Source organism: Pleurodeles waltl, chromosome 8, assembly GCF_031143425.1.
Source record: "Pleurodeles waltl isolate 20211129_DDA chromosome 8, aPleWal1.hap1.20221129, whole genome shotgun sequence".
Taxonomy (NCBI): Eukaryota; Metazoa; Chordata; class Amphibia; order Caudata; family Salamandridae; genus Pleurodeles; species Pleurodeles waltl.
Window position 1 is genome coordinate 121,666,455 of NC_090447.1, and position 14,962 is coordinate 121,681,416.

The window sequence follows — 14,962 nt, forward strand, 5'->3', positions numbered from 1 at the left end:
CAGAAAGAGAGAAAAAAAAAATTAAATAAGGCAAAGCTAAACCAGACAATTTAGTAGCAGAACAGACAAGTGATGAGACAAATAGATGGCAAAACAAACACACTGATCAAAGAATAATGAAGTGAAAACTGATCATTCACGGAAAACAGGGAGCTATCCAAAGGCAGTGGCGTTCAAGACATGGAGAAGGGCAAATAAAATTAAATAGGGAGCTGTCCTTAGAGATACCCACAGGGCGGGTCCGGATATCCTGCATTTGCAGGAAACCCCTCTTATTGGAAACAAGTGCCCCTTCCTGGCTTGAATGGGGTTCACAAGAGTGTTTCACTTTAGGTTCCATAGGAGGCTCTATACTGCTGAAAGGGCATGTCCCATTCAAACTGGGAAGCTATGTGGCTCTATCTGGCCTTCTTTATGGGAATCAATTTTCACTAATTTATATGCACCTCGTCCTCTGTCTGAGGCGTTTCTACGCACCGTACGCAGTGTTGTTTTGGAGTTCCCAGTGGAGTCTAGGATCCTAGGTGGAGATCTGAACAGTGTCAGCAGCACACATTGTAGAAGTGTGGCACAATGGTTAGAGAGGCAGACCCTGATGCAGAGATCTGGTCTGGGACCAGGGTTCAATTCCCACCTCAGCAGGTCTTGGGCTCAATTCCCTTGGACCAGATAATTCTCGCCTCGGTGCCTAATCTAATTAATGGGTCCCACTTTGTAACTCTGGGCAATAGATTGCTTAATCTCCACAACGGCCCTCACTGCGCTTGGATGCTTGGCTTTACCCTGGGGCTGTCCAGGAGTGGGTGCCTCACAGGGAAAAGCCAGGAGGGGTTCCACAGCGGTATGCGTACAGCGCCTTGAGACCCTAATGGGTGAGTAGTGCGCTATACCAGTGCAAAGTTTACAGTTTTCACACAAATGAATCATTCCTCTACAGTCTAGGGTTCTTCCCCGTCCCCAACAGGGTTAGCCCACTTCATAGATAAGATGGGTTTATTGGATGCTTGGTGGTTTTTGTTACCCCACGGAATGGGACTACACATTTTGTTCCAGGTTACACAAGACCTTTTCAAGAATACATTATTTCCTTCTCCCTAGGTCTCATGGTTACATGATACGCGAAATGCGAACACTGGGGTGTGGATTGTCCATTATTGTGCCTGTTCAGTTGCTGGTGGAGCTTGGGGGGTCGAGGAGGCCTACCCAAGTGGCGCTTGAGTCATTGGATGGCCCTACATGATGTCACTTGTGACCATTTGCAATGCAACGTAGGTTCGGTTGCATCTCCTGGGGCTCTATGGGAGGCAATGAAGACCACTACTCATGGCTTCATCAACAGCTACCGCGTGGCACAGCATACAAGGCAGATGCTGAGGTAGAAGACCTAGAGACTCCTTGAATCAGAGTTCAGGTATTTGGCAGTGCTAGACCTGGTGGTTCTTTGGAACTGCTGCACACCAGCTCCTTTCTTTGTCAAACCATGATGGAAGAGGTTAGAACGGCCTGGATGGCGACCCAGAGTCACATTAATCAATGCGGCGACAAGTCCATCGATACCCTACACTGGCTATGTGCTGTTACGTCCCCACATGAGCCCATTTCACGTCATGAATGCCCAGAGGGAGCAAGTAGCAGGAGAGCGGCTCATTGGAGACGATTTCGCTACCTGCTAAGGACCACTGTAAGTCTGCAACAACACAAAGTATCCCTCTTAAGTGGAGGAATTTGTGCAAGACCTTTCCGACCTGTACTCTCTCGGATGAAGACAAGGAACCCTTGGAACTAGACATCATGGTGGATGAATTGGGGGGGCATCGGCGCAGCTTCAGCCGGGGAAAGTACCAGGGTCTTACTGCCTCCTGGCCAAATTTCACAAAACCACTTGGGCTCTATAGAGGGCCCCACATATTCAGTCTTTCACGAGGCCCCAGAGGCAAATTGCTCCCTTTGGATTTCAGAACCGCAGATATTGTCGTCACCCCAAAGCCAAATCAGCCATTGGAGCTTTGTGACTCTTATCAGCTGATCTCACTTCTCAACATTGAGGTGAAAGTGTGGGCCCAGGCCCTTGCAAATTGATTGATCAAATCAGTCTGGCTTTATGCCATGTGTCAAAATATCCAATGGGTAAGCAATGCAATAGCCCTGTCAAAGCAGTATCATTTTGATAGTTGCTGCCGCAGGTGGATTTGCACAAGGCCTTCCACTTGGTTGGGTGTTCATTCCTGTTTTCTCTCCTGGCCCAAATTAATTTTGGACCCAGATTCAATAGTTATGTGAAGCTCCTCTATATGGAACTGTTTGCCCTAGTGCGGGTGGCATGGGCTACTTCAGCACTATTTGAATGAGGCATACATCAGGGTGCCCCCTTTGCCCACTCCTTTGCTTTGGCTATTCAGCCATTGGCAGAGTAGGCCAGCGTGTATGTCCAATTGAGGGAGTGTGAGTTGGGGCTGGGGGGCGGAAAAATACTCGCTCTGTATGTTGACGACGTGCTCCTGTTCTGCCAGACCGCCAACATTCAGGGTCATGCACACTGCAGATGCTACAGATACCTGGGGACTTCTTAGGACTCTGGGAGAACCACAGCAAGTCCTTGGTTTATGTAGTTGGTGATGGTACATCAGAGGCGTTGTGGGTGACAGATCTCAATGTTCTACGGCAGGGGTTTTGTTCTATGGGGGTTCACATCACTGCAGATGTGACTCCGGCCTACGCCCTGAACATTTCAGCCACAGCTTGACAGACTAGCAGCAAACTTGATGTTCTGCACCTCTCTTCCTCTTTCCCTTCCCCTTCTAGGGAGATCTGCTATTTTCAAAATTGTGGCTCTCCCTCACCTGCTTTACCAGCTTCAGGATTTCCCCTTTCCTTTTCCTCCATCCTTCTTCAAATGCACTAACCTACTGAGGGGTTACCTGTGGAACCACAACCTACCTAGAATTGCTTTAAGTGTTGCAAGTCGATGTATGATGGTGGCATTGCTGCACCAGATGTGCTGCCCTACTACCAGGCTGCCCAGTTGACCGCCTTGAATGACAGGCAGTTTGGTGGCATTCATTTATTCGCTCTGTGCGTCAGAGGGGCGGGTAGTGGGTGAGACACCGCTTTTACATTTGCTATACTGAGGGGGGCAATCCTCCACGGCTACCCCTGGCAACCTGCGTGGTCCTTAAGGTCTGGAAGGAAGCAATGGCATCCATGGGCTGGGCAGGGCGACTTACACTGGAGACTCCTCTTTGGATGGGTAGTGACCTGTGTTAGAAACCTGGGCTGCAGGGGTTCCAACCGTGGGACGTTATCAGCATCTCACACCTAGGAGACATACTTAATAATAATTCACTTAGGATTTTCACTTATCTCCAGGAAGGATTTGGTCTCCACCAGAGCCAATTTAATAAATATGAATAACTCCGCCATGGCCTTGCTCCCTATATCATGCATCTGGATGTTATCCCAGAGTTCAACGCACTGGAAGGTAAAATACTTCTGAGAGAGATTCCACAACAGAAGAGTTCTAGCATCTATCGTTCCTTGGGTGTTAATTCCTCAGCTGCCTTTGGGCCCCTTCAGGAGGGTTGGATTAGGGATTTAGGCCCTCTTACAGGTGAGGATTGGAGGGAGGCGCCGGCCTCTTCTTGAGAGGCGACCATCGCCTCCACATACCACCTCATGCAGTTGTGCTGTCTACTCTGGATGTATTTCACAAGTGAGAGACTGTGGAGAAGGGGGATGATTGAGGCTGCCAGACTGCGACAGGACACGTCAAGCGTACGGTCTAGAGCTGTGATGCCTTGGATCCATTTTGGGAGAGTATGTTTGATTGCTTGGTGGGAGTGTTGGGACCGACCTTGCCGAGGACCCTGAAGTGTGCCATGCTGCATAGCACACAGAGGGGTAGTTGGAAGCCGGTATACTTGGACTTTGGTTTGACTGGGCCTGACATTAGCTAAGTGAGATATTGCAAGAGCATGGAAGGATGCCCAGGCCCCCACCTTGGAGTGTTGGAAGGTGGGCTTAGATTGTAGTCTGGGGTTGGCGTGACCTAACTATATTGCTGTTTAAGCCCTAAGAAATACTTCAACATATGGGAAGGATGGGCAGCCTTCCATGGGATACAATGGGAACCGTGCCCCCAACAAGAATGGCCCCTTGATGCTGAAGGTAGATCATTCACAGCATGATTGTATCGTGAGTCGGGGGAAGAGGGAGAGACGCGAGGGGTGGTGTTATCAGTATTCTGACTACTGTGGGATACGGTGCTACTGGTGGGTGTATCTTTAGTTTGTTTTAGCTGTTTAATGTTGCTAGTGATCCAACGGCAGGGCCCAGGGCCCCATTTGTCCGAATGCTAGTAGGCTTGGAGGGCAACGGTGTCTGCATTCTGGACGCCTATCCTGCTGTGTATTGTCAAAAATGCAATAAAAAAAGTTTTAGAAAAAAAAGACATGGAGACGTGCGATTAAAAAGCTAGGTTGGCATGGATTACTGTGCAGTAATGGAAACATTGGTGTACAAAGCTCACAGGGGGCCCACAAGTACGACCATATGTAGATGCCTTGGAGGGGTAGTGTTCTTGGTACCGAATGAATGTTTCCCTGAGGGTGCTGGGAGGCGCACTCGCCCCTTGGGTTGGTGGGGATCAGTGGCTGTGTTTCTGCAGGACTCGGAGTGTACCTATGTAGATATGTATTGTTGCTGCCCACTGGAAACACTGCGGCTGTGCCACTGGGCATGCAAATGTGATGCTGGTGGTCTTCGTTTTGTTCTTATCCTACATAATAAAAATCAATAAAATATGTTATAAAAAAGCTGGGGTGGCAAAGACAAAGTAACATTAGAGACACCGTTTTAGGATGTGGCGGCCCTATGAGGGGTTGAGCGGTACAAGAAATTCGATTTATTGGGTTTCTCCAAGCTGGGGAATGTATAGAACAAAAGGTGGATGCTGCCCTTCACCGACTTACAGAAACAATATGAGCTGACAGGGACCCAATATACCTACAAATTAGGTATATTCTAGTGGGCTGTTTCGACCTGTCCCCCGATATAGCGATGAGAACCCGGTGGAATATAGAGTTTGGGTGGCCACTTTAAACTGACATGCCATATCCCTGATTTACTCTACACTACTTATTAATTGTCTGCTCCTACTGACTACCGTGAGAGACAGCTGAGAGGGGGTCTTGGTTAGACTAGAAGATGATGACTGAGGCACAGCCTGTAGTTATCTCAGAGACGTTGCAATCCAGGCCAGATTTCGGCTGGTTCAACTGAAACTAATTCACAGAGTTTATTAAACCAGGACCAGATTATTTGCTATGGGCCAGATTTGTACTGGTAAGTGCCCAAGAGGCTGCAATCAGCGTAGTATGCTCTTGTCTAACTTTTGGGAATGCCCAAGGGTTCTGAAGTTCTGGGCAGGGCTGCACCGCAGAATATCGCTGGCTCGTGGCATATCACCTGGGACTTACGCTCTGGTAATTACATCCGGAATAATGAGGGACCAGAATTTGGACAGATACTCTCTCTTTTGTAATGTGGCATTAATGGTGGCTAGGTGAGACCTAATACAGCAGTGGGGAGAAGAGAGTCCCCGACGGTGAGGATGTGGGAAACTAATATGGGCTGGTGCATGTGGGCAGAAGAACAAACATATAATGCAATGGGTTGCTATAAAAAATGTACTAGAATATGGGGCCCATGGAAGTTGCGTGGATAAAGAATTGTCAGAGGGCATCATTCCAGGGACGCCCACTATCGCATCATGGCATGTGGATAAGGTGTTCACAGGATAACTTGTTGTGTGGGGAGGCTAACGAGGATGGTGGAGATGGGCTGCAATCCTGGTAGGTCTGATCCATCATGTGGTTGAATGTAATCCTACAGATGATTGCCTCACATATGAGCTGGTAGGGATGGGGTTCAAAGCTGCCAAGGTTTCAGATTGCTATGTGTGACATTTTCATAATTTCAGTGTAATTATGAGTGACATTTCAACAGCTATGAGTGACACTTTATCGCGAGCAAAACCAAGCAATGAAGACAAGGGAAAAGTATAAATATCATAAATTACACCTTTTTGGACCTCGGCTGAGTCGAACAGTGCGTGAGAGGCTCCAACAAGAATCTCAGCCTTCATAATTATGGAGTAGTAATCCAGCGGAGTCCGCCTGCCGTAGATAGTGGCAGCACGGCATGGTTGGGCAAGTCCCGGGCTGCCAAGTATTCAGCTTGCTTATGTGCGACATTCCTAGGTTTGGCATATACTTAGATGTGACACTTGCATGTCCTATATGTGACACTTTAGCATGAGCTAAGTGAAGCAATTAGATCCATGTTTCACTGTTAATTGCATAAATAATCCGCCATTTTCACAATACTAAGAGCTTTTACAATGCTAATGTTTAAGTGCAAATCCAATTCTTGTGAGACCCAGGGATACTTTGTAGTCTTTCTTCCATCACCTTTATATATCTCCTCCATCTCACACAGGTACTTGCTCTCTGCGTAGCCCCTGTGCTCTCTTTTCAATGCCATGGCAGGTACTCTCTGCTCTATTGCTGCTCAAGTAGTCTCTTGTCTGTCATGTCTGCAAATTGTGTCTCTTCCATTCTCTAGGTATTTCTGCATCCACCTCCCCTCAGGTTCTCTCTCACCTCCATCTCTACACAAGTTGCCCTTGTCATTGCACCCTGGCACCAGTCACTCATCTCAGGTTTTCTCTTTACTGTCTCAATATTACATTCAACTACTTTCTGTGCCTCTAAGGTGGTATTTCCTCAACTCCTCCATATGGAACTCATTGTTCTGGTCTTCTATCCTCAACTGTCACCACACAGAAACTTACTTTCTTTCAGGCTCCATTGTACACCACCCGTTTAGCTCACTTGCACACTTCCTATGCACCCATTACCCCCTTTCAGCACCTTCAGGTACCCAATGCTGCACCTCAAAGAATGTTTTTATCCCTTTTACCCAGATACTCTCTGCTGCTTCTCAATTGGAAATTGCGTACTCACCTGTTAGAGCCGAACCGCTCTCTGTACTGTGAATGTACGTGTTCCTGTCCACCATGCACCACAAAGCACCAGCTCACGGTGTCCTCAGCCCCATCCTCCTGTGTGGATGCTTTGTGTTCTGAAACTCTGATGGTAGTGCACCTTGTGAAAACGTGCAGCACGCATGTTTCTTGCAGAAGCACATCATGCTTTTTCAATGAACAGTACAGAATCATCCGTGGAGATGGATTTGTAAAAGTCTACAGATGAGGCCGCTGCTAGAGCAGTGCCGAGGCTGTTACTGAAGCAGCAGGACTTGATGCTGTTGTCATCTCATGCAAGATGGGACTCGTGGTCTCCTTCAGCCCATGTCATGTGAGAGAACCACAGCTAATTCTGTTTTTTTTTTTTTTTTTTTTTTTTTTTTTTTGCTATAACACTTTTTATGCTGAGATTTTAAGCACATACCTGCACTGCTTAAAGTAAAAACACAGGTCCCAGAATACAATATGTTGTGAGCTAAAAGAGCAAAACCTGCTGAAGGAGTCTCACATTGCATGGAGCTACTTGACAGATATGTGCACAGCAGAAATTAGTTCCTGAAGGACCATTGGTCTTAATTTCGGTAGTGCATTACTAGAGATTTGTTAATGCAGTACATGTCAATGTGTACGTTGGATTCCTGAGCAAGTTTGCATCATTCCCAATCAAAGCACTTCACTCACCGTTGTGGAAGGAAACAACAGGCTGCTACACAAAAGACTTTCTTGAACCAGAAATAAGCAGGACTAAAGTTTTAAAATTGTATTCTATTTGCATATTCATACTCTTTCCGGCAGTGCTTAATTTGTAGATAAAAGGTGCCGGTGCCCAAAGCCCTCCTCTTAAACACACGGCTGCTGCAATTAAATGTGCAAACACGGAATACCGAGACAGCGTAATCCTGAATCATCTCAGGCCTCTTTAATCTATTTACAGCCGCTCCCCGCCCCTTCAGCTCAGTCTTGCAGCTTTATGCTTTCTCCCATTGTGACGCCTTTTCGTTTTTCTCCTCCGTCTATCCCATATGTGTCTTTTGCTCGCAGTAAATGCTTGAGGCAGAAAAATAAGCGCCGGACCTCAAAAATAAGTGCCGGTGCCTCGCACCGGAAACATCAAGCATAAATTAAGCACTGCTTTCCGGACAACAGTACGCCATCTTGTAGATACCCAGGCAAAGTGGTTGCAATAACCTGGAGCATGTTGTGGGTGGTTGAAACAAAGTGAAACAAGCTGTGTAGGCAGGGTGTCTGCAATAGGAATTATAACTGCCCTAAACTAAAAGGGTGTGGATACGAAAGACAACAAAAATGCTCTAAGACAAAGTTTTGTGCAGGAGCGCCCTTTCACTTTGATGATGAATGAAATGTGTTGATTGTGATAGGCATTTTTAGGGTTCATCTGCCACAGGGAGGCTGGCTGGCCTGCAGTTTAAGAAAGCTCCCGCTTACAGGAGGAAAGTGGAACACGTACGCATTGTGAAACGGCCTTTGTGCACATCCTGTCCGGATCACAGACACCAAGTAGTGTCCTATAAGTCCGCACGCAGCGTCACGCTACACTGAGACGGCGCTGGACGTTTGTGCATGTGCTGTGCCAGTGAGAGGCTCGCGCATGAGGAGAGAAGCAGAGGAGCCTGTACGATCCCCAGTATGGCCATAATCGTGACGTCAGGTCTGATCTACCGCACACTGTTAGCAACCATCAGCCGCTTAAACAGCTCTGATCTCAGATCAATATTCTAGCAGCATTGAGTGTTGCGTGTTTTTGAGCATTCCGAGCAAAATTAGGACCGGTTAATTGCGTGACATCACATTTTATTGCGGCATTCCTGCCAAGTGCCACGCATCTCGCATTAAAATAACGCATTTTCGGTCATTTCCCCGCATTACCACGATGCCTGAGATTGTTACACAAAAAGACTGTGTCCCGAAGTGCGATAAACCCGAATAGTTCCAGTTTCTCACTTGGCTGGGATGCATTAAAGTTGAGCTCCGAGTACAGTTTACCAAAGGCCACAAGGTAGCGGTGTACGGCGGGAGGTGTAGGTTTCTCGATACATTCCACTTTGGAACTATCCAACTATCACTGAAACTCATATTCAGGCCAAGCGAACTACAGAGATTTGAACACCTAAACGCAACACCACACATCCCCCTAATTAATGTGCAAAAGCACCTCTGCTCAAACCATGGTATCAAAGAGATGTGGATATCCATCCCAAAAACCAAGCTTCCAAATATATGCCAAAAACTGGGTCAGTCTACAATGCAGTAAAAGAGGGGCCTACTTGGAGAACTGAACAGGGATAAGGAGGAGGAGGCGGGACAAAGTATGACCTAGGGGCCAGAACTGTTTACTGTAGAACCATAAAAGAGGCCTCGAATTCCGGCCTCGGCTCAACATTCTGTGATTCTGAGCAAACCATCTCACTTATGTTAAATAAAGAGGTATCTGATTCTCATGTAAAGCGCCTATGGGTCAATTCACTCATTAAGGACCATCACCTATGAGAAAGCGCTGCCATTTCGAAAAAAGGATCTCTTGACACAGATGCAATTGTCTTATTTCACTCACAATAAAGTGTCATTCATAAGGCTTGAAATGTCACACATAAAGGCACCACACATATGGGGATGTCACTCGTAAGCAAACTGAACACTGGGTAGCTATGCCGAAATGTGTTAGTTTAACGCTTGATGCGTGCCACTTGGCGGGGCTGGGGGTTGTAATTTTGTTTAGTCGTATCCATGTTGCAAAAACTCAACAAAATAGATTACAAAAAAAATATTTTCATAATGTACTGAAAAGGGCGCAGAAGGTGGGAGAGTGGGAACAGGAGAACAGGAAGTGAGCTCTGGTGAGAAGTTTGCAGGGAGATGGAAGTAGCGGGAAACAGACAGAGGGCACAAACAGGAGCAGAAAGATAAAACAGTGGCAATGCTGAGAGGGGAGAGGTGGAGATCAGAAATGGAGACAAAAAGGTGCAGAGGCAAAGCAGGAAGACTGGCAAACGGGAAACAAATCAGGTCAGAAAGGCACCGAAAACAAATAGGAAAGACAGTGAAACTGGCAGACACAAGCAGAAGGGAAGGCACAAAACAAAATGACAATGAGAAAGGCAAAGTATGCCAGACAAATAAACGGCAGAACAGACGAACAGACAAGTGATGAGACAGAGTGCAAAACAAAAAAATACTGAGCAATGAATAAGTAAGTGAAAACTACCAAACGTGGCTGGAGAAAGAGAGAGAGCGCGCAACAGGCACGAGCGAGGGGAGGGCTGTGTGACTGAGTTGGTACATTTTTATTTATATTTAAAGCGCACATATAGAATTTCATGGGAAACAGCCTTTAGCACGACGTCTGAACCACGTTCTGCAGTTAGAACGCGGCATTTGTGATGTTACCACGCATTCATTTACCACGTCTTTACAACGACGTGCTTTAGGGAAAACGGCGTTGGACTTCAAAGTCCAACGCTTTCCCTACTGTAGCGCAGACTGGAGTTGGAATAGTAAATTATACTGCCCCAAAGTCCAGTGCTTTCCCCAAGGCATGTCTTTGGAATAATATGCGTGGTAAAGAAATGCGTGGTTAAGCCACAATCATTGTAGAAAATGCAGAGTAATGGCATGCGTGGTAACAGCATGCGTTATTCCGACATACAACCATTTCATCACTAGATTAGCCAAAGGTTGTGACTTGAATTGTTGCTATGTATTCTCTCCTTAGTTGCCAGTTCCCTGCTGGCAGGTGTGGGGGGCGGCTATGTGTTTGTGTGTGTGTTTGTTTTGTCACAGAATGTTGATGAGGGCCTAGTTGATGTGAATGGTCAGTTGGTGTCAGTGGCTGTAACTAAGCTAAATAAACCTACATCATACGACCCACAAAGGATCCATCTTTAATTACAACACTGGCGATGACTGGAGAAAGAGTCTACACATGGGAGGGAATTGAAGAGCAACTGAACCGACGGAAGAAACTAAAAGGAAGATGACGAGAAAAGCCTGAAGTACAGAAAAACGTCCTGAAGGCTTCACGAGTGTCTTTCTCATCAGACAACCTGCAGTTAACGTAAGTCTTGGGTGTTTGACTGGCTTAATTTTAAAAGTGTATGCTGATTAATTGTGACTTTAATGTCAACATGTTTGGAGTTTTCATGTACCACATTTCATCGCTTTGGCAAGACATGCCAGTGGGGCATGAACCGGCAGCCCAGATTAACAAAGAGTGCAACATTTCTGATGTGCAGTTAACGTGCATCAGCCACTTGAGGAACTAAAGTGCAGCTTTATTGGCATACGCTGGGAGTATGAACCAGTACTGAACCAGCAAGGAGCCAGCATTTGATAAAACATCACATGGATGGTGTGATTTGGGGGGATTTAATCCCATTACGGTGAGAGCTCATGCTGTTGTGCGAGTGTTATTTTTCAAGAAATGCACTTAACCAGCATGTATAATTAAGCTGCGCGCTAGTGAATTAAGGAGGACTTGCCTAATGGTCATTGAGGCTCGAGCTGCATGTAACGACTGCTGCGCGTGAGGTCCCGCTTCTCCTTAAGGCATACTCTCACTACAGAGCGCACAGTAGAGTTCATGCAGCATCTGGCAGCAATCACCTACCTAAACCAGCGTTAGGCAATGCACACCACGCTGGCAAGACAAGCTCAATTTACCTAGGAAAAAGACGCAACACATCTGTGGCCATCTTCCTCAATTGTGATGTTTTTAATGTGCTACTATGGTCTATAAGGAGTACTTTTAATACTACAGCGAAGCACTTGTCAGTTCATTAGGGTTTGTGGCACTGGCTACTGTCTAGTCACTGTTCCGTGAAAAAGAGGTTCACAGTGATGGCCACACCTTGGAACTTTGTGTCTACGAGCATCGATTAGCAACAAACTGAACAGTAAGGAATTTCTTACTTTAAAAAATTGACATTTGTTTGCAACATACTCGCAAGTATACAGCTGACTGTCCAGTGTAAGCTACCCAATCGTAGAGTACAAACTTGTGTGCAAATTTTCCACAGGAAAGATGATGCATACACTGGAAAGTTCTAAGTGTGCCTGAGAAACTCTAAGCGTCCAAGTGTTAAAGAGAGCGAAGAGAGGTTTTGGGTGAGTGGTTGCTCACCAGGGACATTAAGTGTTACCTCTGGACATAATTTTGTGCCATCTATAATGTGTTTATAATGTCAGTCCAGTTTATCTCTCTGTGCTGTTCTTAATTTGCTGCCATGTTTTAATTTTCTCCCTTAGTGCATCTTGTTTAATGCAAGTCTGGATCAGCTGCACATGTATATTTTTAGAATCCTCAATATGTTAGTGTAAGTGTGGCCATGATGATTTTACTGTCAGAGTATGGCCATCTATGCCATGCTGAATTTGCTGCCTAAGTGGATTTGATGCATGTGTACATTGTTAGAATGCTCAATACTTGTCTGAATGCTTTAATTTGAATTAACCTTAAGTTGCATAGTTGAGTACCCTAGTGGAGCATTCCAGGGTCGTGTACCCTAGTGTTGCAGAGTTGTGTAACCTAGTGTTGCGTTGCAGGGTTGTGTACCCTCATGGTGCGTTGCAGTGTTATGTACCCTAATATTATGTTGCACGGCTGTGTACAATAATGTTGCACTGCAGGGCTGTGTACTCTAGTGTTGCAGGGTTGTGTAACCTAGTGTTGTGTTTTAGGGTTGTGTACCCCAGTGTTATGTTGCAGGGTTGTGTATCCTAATGTTGCCTTGCAGGGTTGAGTACCCTAGTGTGTGTTGTAGGGTTAAATACCCTAGTGTGCGTTGCAGGGTCATTTACCCTAGTGTTGCATTGTAAAGTTGAGTACCCAAATGTTGCATTGCAGGGTTGAGTATCCTAGTGTTGCAGGGTTATGTACCCTAGTGTTGCATTGCTGGGTCGTGTACCCTAGTGCTGCATTGCATGGTTGTGTACCTTAGTGTTGTGTTACAGGGTTGTGTAACCTAGTGTTACGTTGATGTGTGGTGATGTGTTGATGAGTATTTTGCACCTCCTTGTTATAGTGTGTGCAGAAGAGGTGGTTGTAATTCAATTGCATTATGTGATTATTACTGTATCTGACATTTTAGGATTGTTTATCATTTATTTCCATCTTCAGTCCTTTTTATTTACTGATTTGTTCACTCTGAATTTGTTCTACCTTCTATGCGTCCTCATGTTAAAGGACAATGTTATTTCCATCATTTGTTTTCTCTAGTGACAGGAGATGTTGTGACTTGAATTTTTGCTATGCATTCTCTCCTTAGTTACCAGTTCATGCTGCTCAGCCAGTGTTTGTGTTTGAGGTCACGTAATGTTGATGAGTGCCTGGTTGGTGTGAATGGTCAGTTGGTGAGAGTGGGCTGAGCAGCAAAGATGCTGCTCCTGTTGGGGCGTTACCTGTAACTACGCTAAATAAACCTACATCATATAACCTACAAAGGATCCATCTTTAATTACAACACCAAACTTTTCACTTTTGTTAAAAAAAACCATAAATCTGTCATTCTAAAACACACTAGAAAGTACAAGTGGCAGCCTGCCTTATCTCCATCCACTCCCCTTGTTTTTTTGATGCTTGAAAGAATTGCCTGGTCCAGTTTAAAATACAGATGATAATTAGTTTAAACAATACATAGAACCATGGGCACTTCTATGTGCACCGCAAAGCCTGGACAGAAGCCTTTCTTTTCACATCTTTGAAGGAAAAGTGTCTAAGGTGGCCTGTTTTTAGCAATGCCAAGTTTCCCAGTTACATCTGTGATGTGCTGCTCCAGTCAAGGTATTTTCTTTGAATTCTGGCATTTGTAGTTTTGTTTATTCCATTATAAAACAGGATCAAAAGTCCCAGAATTCAAAGGAAAAACAACCTGGACTGGAGCTGCACATTACACATGGATCTGGTCTAGAGGTATCTTCCCCCTTCTGTGGCTATTCATTGATTTTGTGGGTCCATTTTAGTTTTTCCTGGGTACAGGAGTTTAGCTTAGCTTCTGCTTGCAGGCCTGTTCCTTTTTTACCAGGATAACATGCTCTGCTTTTATTATTATTAATTTTTATTAATTTTAGGATTGCTTGCATTTTAGAAGAAATGTTTTTATTTCATAATCAATTGCTATTCCGTGAAAGCGTCATTAACAGTAACATACATAGTAGATTGTCATCATGTCTTTTGCTTTATGTTGGACAAGAACAGAATTTGAACATGTCAGGCATGTGTTATGATATTGCTGATATACGTTAGTGCACATAATCTAACTTTTAGGTACATATCCATGTCAGGATTCTTGCACAAACAATAACGTGTCTTATAAAAACACCTTTTGAGAAGAAGGCCTTTAGAGGGGGTTCCATCCAGGATATTCCATCTGTACTGCACATCACTTTGTAGCAGACCTCCGCTGTTGTGTCTCTAAGGAGCCTGACTGGAGGCCGACCTTGTCCTAAGGTAACGGGGTTTTGGGCACTTCTCATAGACATGGCATGGCCAGATTAGGTTTATCACGCCTTGCTCTCTTTGGGGTAGAAAATATGCTTTAGGGAGGAGTTTGTATATTCATGTTTATTGCAATATTGGTGTCGTTGCAATGTTGGGGTCATTCATATTTACATCACTTATTTTCACAATCCTGATTTTGTTATTGTCATTATTCCAATCATTGCAGCTCATGCATTTAATTGCAGATTGCAGTCTTTTAAAAAAAAAAAAAAAATATTGAAAATTATCCTGCATCTTCTTTCTCTGAGAGGTTTTCAGAGTCTATACGTTAGGCTGCCAGAAATCACCTCTACTACCTGGGTTTTGGTGAGGTCGTGTTAGAGAGCAAGAAGGATTGGGCTGACAGTTGCCCAATGGTATAGGAGTGACTCAGTCACCTACCAGCAAAGGAGCTGCCGCCCCGA